Here is an 8,215-nt window from a genome sequence, read left to right on the forward strand (position 1 = left end):
TGACATAATTATGGAAAACACTCTTTCCTTCTGTCTTGCAGCTAAATACAGCCTCCTGTATGGAGAGCTGACACCTACTACCATCTGGATAAGTAACACAGTGGAGTTAAAGACAGCATACAACAACAACAACTTGAGGGTTGAAAAGTTTATCAGCAGCAGAACAGATAATACTCTCAATCTCTTTTTCTACCCTTGGTGCTTTGACCCACCCAGGAGTTCTCAACACAGCTGCTCTAGCTTCCGGGAAGATCTTCACAACCTGCACAGAGGAACCTGGCATGCTGCCTTATCCCCAAAGTGCCCAGTGCTCCCATACAGAAGGAAACTCCAAAGCTGCTCGTTGAAAGGAGCTTTTCCTCTTACATCCATGCCAGCAGCCACCTTTGGGGCTTCAAGCACCCCAAGCGCCTGTTTTCTGGCTGCTGAGAGCCTGCAGCATCTCCTTTGAAGTGCTGCAGCCTTTGGGGAGCATCCTGGAGCACTTCTGAGCTGCACAGACAAGCAACAACTGCTGCAGCTTAGACAAGCATATGCTCGGAAGGAAGAGATGCACTCTAGACGAGGGAAGGGCAGAGCAAAGTCATCAGTGCAGAAGAAGAAAAGAGAAGGAAAAAGGCTTTGGAAGGAACTTGAGAAATATTAAGGGTATAGAGGACTTTAAAGGGAAAAAAATCCTATTGGCTATGATAAGATAAACTGTCCAAATGTCCATTATTTAAAGATCCTACTGACAAGCTACTGAACAGGTAGAATAAATAAGTACTATGAGGCACGGGTCCAAGAACAAGGGTCTCCCTTGGACAGGAGCCCAGCAGCCAGTAAGCAGAAGAAATGCTAGAAACATCAGGTCGTCGTGCATATGTGACAGATCTTGCATGGCACTCACAGTGTGCCTGCTATAACCGCCTATGCAGTATACCACCTTCCCCGTACAGGCTGTAACTGCTGCCTTTGAATCACTCCACGTATGAGTACTGTACCAGCAGCCCCCTGATGCTATTGGTATCTTTGGACAGGAGGATGGTGACATGATTGGTCCTCAAGAGTGCAAAACAGGAACTAAATATGACTTGCATGTTCAAAAGACAGGTAAAAGCATATCACCATGCAACCTCCTGCAAACTCCTGTCAGTCTTCCCTTCTCTTAAAGCGGACCTAGCTGTAACAGGTGGGTAGTGCCCTACCATTCCTCAGGGAACCCTTTTAACGTGGCCACCAGTGGCTGCACTGTGGGCCACAGACTGGAGAAGATTCTCATACGGGCTTTCCTTGGTAATAAGCATAGAATGCTGTCTCCAGACCTTCTGTTTCAGGGTTAAAGTCAATGAGAGCAGAATAGACATAGTACCCTCCCCTCTCCTCCCCAAAATTAACTCCCTGTATGCCACAGTAAATTGATTCACTTGGAAACAAACAATACTCTTCAATTAAGTAAGAAAAGAGTTTACCTCTCATTCAATGCTGACAGAACAAATATTTGTCTCTCATATAGAAGCTAGCAGCTGCAATATATTCAGGAGTCATTTGAGTACCCACTGGCAACAGGCAGACACATGGATATGCTATTCTTATAAGCTGCAAACCACCCAAGGACAGGACTGAGGCAGGATGTTTGAATATAGATTAAGAGACTTTGCTGAAAAGTGCAATACACACTGTTGAGGCTAAGCAGCGTTTTACAACGGTCTCTCAGTAGAGCTCCCATTCATTAAAGGAAGAATAATTCACAGGAAGTGGCTTCAGAGTGGATCGATCACACAGGAGAGAAAAGAAATCATAATTTTGAGAAAGATGATATGCACAAACACCATATTCCAGCAATTCTGAATAGGTAAGTGCTATTTTTCCCCAACCCTCCCATTGAGCTGTAGCATCTGTCTAGTTTGAGCAGTGTAAGTATCACTTAGACACTAACTATGCCACCTTCTGTACATTTCTGGGTAATGTATATTGCTACAAATGATACAATTAGAAACATAGCTTGGTTTACAAAGAAACTGCCAACTATACCTGGGGCTTACTGACCATCATTACTAATCCGAGCAGTTCACTGCTGTTATAAAGTGTGTGATGTTCTTTAGCAACATTAAGTTATAATGTAGAAAGGAAGATTACAGCATCACTTAATATTTTACTGTTAATAAGGTATCCTTACTGGAATATGTCAGCCCTTTCCAGCATTCAGCTGCAGAACTTCTCCTTTTAAATCAATTTCTGAGCCACAACTCTTGTGATCCACATAAACCAAAATGAACAAAAAAGGGAAATTGGCAGAGAGAAAAACAGGCAGGAAACCATGTGGCTTGAAACCTAGAGGCTGGTGCCCCATGCTGCACCACGTATTCTAATTATCGTGCTAAGTTACTGACCCCTGCGTACAATCCTTTCCTCAAAAACGATGACAAGTTCAGTTCGTTCCTTTCTGGAGTATGCTGCCTCTTTTTGAACTTAAGCTGTTCAGAGGGTTTATGGACAGAGCTGCTGTTTTATTTACTCTCAATTAATCATGCTCAACTGTAAACAAAGTGTCTGTTTTAGTTCTGCTGACAATTATCCACTTGTCAACATCTCCCTCAAGTACCTTCAGCATCTGGCAACAGCACAAAACGGCTACATCAAAATGAACATTTTGTCTCAATAAAAAGATAGGCATGTGGCAGGTTTTCATCTGTTTTCTAGCCCATCAGCAGTCAAGCTATATTGTAACTAATGCAGCCAGACCACTTTGTATGAGAATTTATTTACAAAGAAAGAAAGATCTTGAATTTTGTTTACTTTAGTGTAGGGTAGAACCAATGTGAGGCACTGGGGAAGTGGGGAAGATCCCTTGCTACCCTCCTTAGAGGGGGAAGTAAGCCCTTGCCAAGGGCCGTCCTGGCACTAGGGCCGGAGGCAGAGGCCTGCTGCATGCCTCCTGCTCAGTCAGGGAGGCTTACCCCTAGCTTCACCACAACCACCTGGCCAGAAATGGGAGAGTATGAAATATTTCTTTACCTTGTGGTGTTTGATACATCCCAATGTAAATCACTTACCAGTCCCTTCCCAAGTACTTCTGGTACAGCATGAAAATCTTTCCATTCCTTTCTCCACAGCAGAGGTTTTCTTCAGCGCTCAGAGCTCCCTTGCTGGTTTGAATTCTCCCATTTTAACCTTTAAAACATAATTATTCTGACTGACTAGCTCAAAATCCTTCCTGCATTTTAATACAACCAGCCTCATACTTAAGTTTTTAGTTCCAAAGACAGCTCCCAGTAACTCGGCAGCCTGTTGTTGGATGAGACAGGGCCCTCCTTTTCTCCTGGGCAGGTGAGGGGAGCACTGCCAAGTGCTTCCTCACCGTCCCTCTGCCCTGCTCACTGCCCTGGAAGCCACCTTTGGCTGGGCCTTTGGCGAAGGGGCAGTAACAGCTACACAAAGGGAGAGGTTACCTCAGTTTTTTAATCTCCGTTGAAACTCAACCCTGCTCTCACAAGACAAAGGGGAAACACCTCATTTCACTGGAAGTTGACCCACCTTGTGCCTTCTCTCCATTCAGTTGAGTTTTCCTTCCTGCTTGGAAAGCATAAAGCATTCAGGGATGTGGAGGGTTTTTTACACCCTCTTTCTTTTTCTTTTTTCTTTCTTTTCTTTTTTCTTTTTTTTTTTTTTTTAAGCAAGCCCCGAACGAAGCAGGTAGGGTGAAGGCAGAGAGAGACCAGCCCTGAGAGCACCCCAGGCACGCCCACACCCCCTGCACCCCGGGCGCAGGCCGAACCGTGCACCGGGCCAGGGCCGGGCTGGCTGCGGCGACCCCGCCCGCGGGCAGGGCGGCTGCCGGCGCCGGGCGGGGGCTGCCGGCAGGCTGCTCTCCTCGACAAAAGTCAATCAACTTGCAGCGCTGTAATTGATTTTAATGAACTCGCGCTTTTCGCCTCGGAGCGTTAATGAGTGCCCGGAGCCAGCGGTGGGCCGTGGGCGCCAGACCGCGGCTCCGCGCCCGCGCAGCGCCGGCCCGGCCCGGCCCGGCCCGGCCCGCCGCCTCCCCTTTAACCTCATCTATGCGCAATTAATAGAGATATCTTTTATACTTGATGTGTTGTAAAATTAATGCCTAATTTATGTAATTAGTCAATTAACTATAATTCTAGCATATGGCTCCAAATGCCCAGAAGGTGTTCTTGTTTCCCAGGTACTTATTTTGATGTCATGAAATGCAGCTAATTAATTTTACATGCATATTAATTTCAGATCTATTTAGCAGCTCCCTTTGTGAAGGCAGATTTAATGTTTGTCTTTCTAACCTTTTTGGGCAAATTCCGCGCTCAGTGTTGAAATGAAGGTGACTTTTTAAACACAATTCCACCGATTTCCCTTTCCTCTGCGGAGCCTCTCCTGACACCAGGTCGATCCCGCCTGTGTGAAGAGGCACAAGGGCTGATTATCTACAGCTTCCCGCACATCTGTAACTGTCGCAGGATACGGCTATTGAATTTAAATTCGATTAATATTTAATATTAAACATTTCTGAGGGAATTTTTGTTTGTTTTTTGCAAAGCACAATATCCCACGGACATTTCTTAAATAGCTGCTCTTAATACAATGCTCCTTGGAAAAATTACGAGAATTCAAGTATTGCCTAATTAGAAAATGAGTGTAATCCTGCGAACCTGCTCACTGTCTTCTGATCCTCGCAGTTCTACTTGCACTGAGAAAATGCAACTCCCCAGCCAGAGCTTAGTGCTGCCACTGCTCCCGATACCGCGGAGGGATTCTCTGAGCTCCTCGGCGAGATACTTAACATTTCACCTCTTCCTCTTTCAAAGAGAGATCGCACTTGATTCTGTCCAGAAAACCAGGAAAGAGGAGATCACTCCTCTTCTTCCAGCACATCGCACAGCGATTAAGCGGTTAATCGCATCGTGAGCTTTCCCACTCCCGAGATGCTGAGAAAAGGTTTAAGTAGAAAAAAAAAAAAAAAAAAAAAGACGAGCACTGCAGCCTGTACTATAAACGCCCAGCGATACCCTTTCCCCCTTTTGCTGAAGCTGCACTAATTGCTGTATTATACGTATCTCTAGGGTTACAGGAAATGAAAATGTATCTAGTTCACGGCTGCAAAATAAAGTGCGTGCGACGCGCGGGGCCGCAGCGCGGGGTCCGGGCAGCCCGGGCGGGGACGGCGCTGCCGAGCGGCGGGGCGGCGCGGGAGGTGGCTTTCTAAGCTGTCTACGCAAGTGCTGTGGCGTCATAAAACTTTTATCCCTCTTTCTGGGTAAATTAATGAGCAGTTTAATTAATAAAATCAGAGGGTAGCGTAAGTGCTATGATAATGAAGTTAAATGAGCGCGCAGTAAAATATTCACTAATCCAGCACATCGGCAAATGCCCCCTTAATTCTGCTTAGCACTAAAAGGGTTTCGAGCACCATAATGAGATTCCTCTGTCTGCTAATTAATTGACACTCTCCTGAATATTCATATGTGCTAGCACCAATACGTTCCTAATTGCACAGCGGAATAGATCTCAGAGGAAAGTAAATCGCCATAGACTTAATTAAAATAATGTATGCCAGATCCACCTCGCTGAAGATGAGACATCAGGCAGTATAAGAAAGTGGCACCTGGTCCGTAGCGAAAAATTAGGAGAAAATCTTTATCCCTCCCAAGGTGAAGTCAGCAGAGGCTGCCCGGGCCAAGCCTTTCGGCCTTAAGAGCTGCAAGCAAAAGGCGGCCTCGCCCCCCGTTGGAGGTCTCCGGGCGCGAGCCGCGGCGGCGGCGCGGCAGCCGCCTTCCCGGGCTGCGCGGAGCGGGGCGGCCCCGCTGCGCGGTTCCCAGCGTCGGAGCGCGCTGTGCGCAGAGAGGGGAAGAAATCTGGTCAGGGATGCCCTCTACAGAGGCGTTCGGGGAAAATCGTTTCTGTCCAACGCGCGCCGAGAGGGAGAAGAGGAGGAGGAGGAGGAGGAGGAGGAGGAGGAGGAGGCGGGCGGGGAGGAGGAGGGTGGAGGGGAGCTTCCCATCCGCGTTAGTAAACTTTTCCTTGAGGGAATCCGATGCCTTTGAAGCTCAGTTTCTGAACGGCTTGTTCTTTGCACCTCCAGACTAATACTATGAGCTAATATTTTACATTTAAATTGTTCTCTGTTTAAGCGGTGGCAGGTTTCACCGCGAAATGAGTGCGGGCTGCCGCCCGGCCACCGCCCCGAGCCGGGAGGCCGCGGCGGGCGGGCGCTGCCCCGCCGCCGCCGCCGCCGCTCCCGCTGCCCGGGCCGACGAGGCGCAACGCGCCTTCCTGGTAGGTCACCTCTCCCCCTACCAGCCCAGGAAAGGAAAAGGCAAATTGGTTGCTTAGAAAGCACAGCTTTTTTTTTTTTTTTTTTTTTTTTTTATCACCACAGGTTAGAAATTGAAGTTTATTTGAAGACATACAAATGCATATTTATTATACACATGTAGGCATTAACAATGTAAATTACACCGCCAGCACTTGGTGGTTGTTTATTCATTAGATCTTTAGAAAATCTACATTGCCTGCAGATAGCGGGATGATAATGTGAAATACACAAACCGTTTCCCCAGCCAGCTCCGCGCAGCCCCGCGTGAGGCCGCCAACGGGTGCGCGGGCCGGCAGCCCCGCGCCCGCGGAGAGCGGCGCGGCGGCTCCTTCCGCTGGTGCCGTGACTTCTCACAGTACCAATCTGCCTCCGTGCGAAAGCGCTCGTGCCAGCTCGGGCTGCTGCCCTCCAAAACACAGCGCTAGAGGTTTTACAGGTCGTGGCCCAAGACAGCAAACTCCGAAGGAAACATTTTCCAGGGAAAAAAAACCCAAGGGGACTTTCCCTTTTACGACATCTTATCTCTCTGAAGGCTCAAAAACCCCTGCCACTCGCCATGCCTTTTATTCCCATGTAAAAATCTTTCCTCACCAAAGGAAAAAAAATATTCTATCAAATACTTTCCTCTTTAGCTGATTAAATGGTGTATGAGCACAGTATTGCTCAGTAATAAAGACGGAGAAAAAAACATAAGGGAAGAAATCGCTGCGGGGAAATCTTTCTAAAGTTAGATCCAAAGAACCTCTTCCAGGAATGAAATATTAAAGAAGGTTAATACGGTTTCGCTGCAGAGCGGAGCGCTGCCGGAAAGACAAGCGCCCCGCTCCTGTCGTGAGGGTGGCGGCCGGAGGTTGGCACAAGTGACCCAAGTGCCGCACGCCCGCCAGGCTCGGCTGCCCGCGGCGCTCCGCGGCGCTCCGCTCCCTGCTCGGCAGGCGAGGTGCGGCCCCGGCCCCGGCCCGTGCCCCTGCCCCGGCCCGGGCGCGCTGGGCCCGCGGAGGGCGGACGGCAGCTCTGCTGCTCGCCGGCAGCTCGCCGCGGCGGGCGCGGGCACCTGGCCGCCCTTCCGGGCCGCTTTGTGGGTGGCAGGCGGGCGGGCGGCGCGGGGGGGGGCGGCGGAAAGGGGACGCGCGGAGCAGCAGCACGCACGGTCACACAGCCTGGCCCCCGGGCGCCGCCCGGTCTCGTAGCGGTACGCTAAAGATCTGCTTGCAAACATGCCCCCTGCCAACAGGGAAAAAATACACGCATTCAAAGTTCATACCCTAATTAAATGCCAACTCGTTAAAAGCTTCACACAATGGCGGAAAACGTTTCCTTACAGTTTCTCCTGAAATCCGAATTCCCGAAACGGTTATTACCTTCGGTTTTAAAGAGGGGAAATAACTGCAACACACGTGCCATCATTCTTGTGGGGATGCACTTTAAAATCATCGTCAATTACCATAAAAAGAGTCACTATGTTTGATTTAGTAATAAGTTAGTATTTTAAAGGCAGTTTTTGCCCAGCGTCTCAGACACGCAATTCGGGAAAGACCTACATTCCTTAAGTATTTTGCACTACAACTCTGGCTACACAGAAAAGGGGACCTTACCCTTAGGGGCTTTTTTTCTTTCTTGTTTTGTGCCAAACGGCAAGACAAGAGCAGACTGCGGGAGAAAGCATCAGTGAGGTGAGCCTGGCTTCGACAAATCCTGAAAATAAAATAAAATAAAATAAAATAAAATAAAATAAAATAAAATAAAATAAAATAAAATAAAATAAAATAAAATAAAATAAAATAAAAACTTTATGAAACAAACTGTTTGGATACAAGAATTTCTTTTCTGAAAAAGAAGGTAAAAAAAGAAAGAAGGAAAAAGAAAAGAAAATCACGTTTGCTCCACCCAGCTATTAACCAA

General features: G+C 47.9%; 1 long non-coding RNA gene across 1 annotated transcript in view; it reads right to left on the reverse strand.

Moving 5' to 3' along the window:
* Positions 1-7,908: 7,908 nt before the first annotated feature.
* The window catches only part of LOC134144732 (uncharacterized), a 3,263-nt gene continuing 2,956 nt past the window's right edge, over positions 7,909-8,215 (reverse strand). Inside the window, exon 2 of the long non-coding RNA XR_009959470.1 lies at positions 7,909-8,008. This is a non-coding gene — a long non-coding RNA (uncharacterized LOC134144732). The remainder of the gene's footprint in view (positions 8,009-8,215) is intronic.

This window comes from Rhea pennata, chromosome 10, assembly GCF_028389875.1.
Source record: "Rhea pennata isolate bPtePen1 chromosome 10, bPtePen1.pri, whole genome shotgun sequence".
NCBI classification, from domain to species: domain Eukaryota; kingdom Metazoa; phylum Chordata; class Aves; order Rheiformes; family Rheidae; genus Rhea; species Rhea pennata.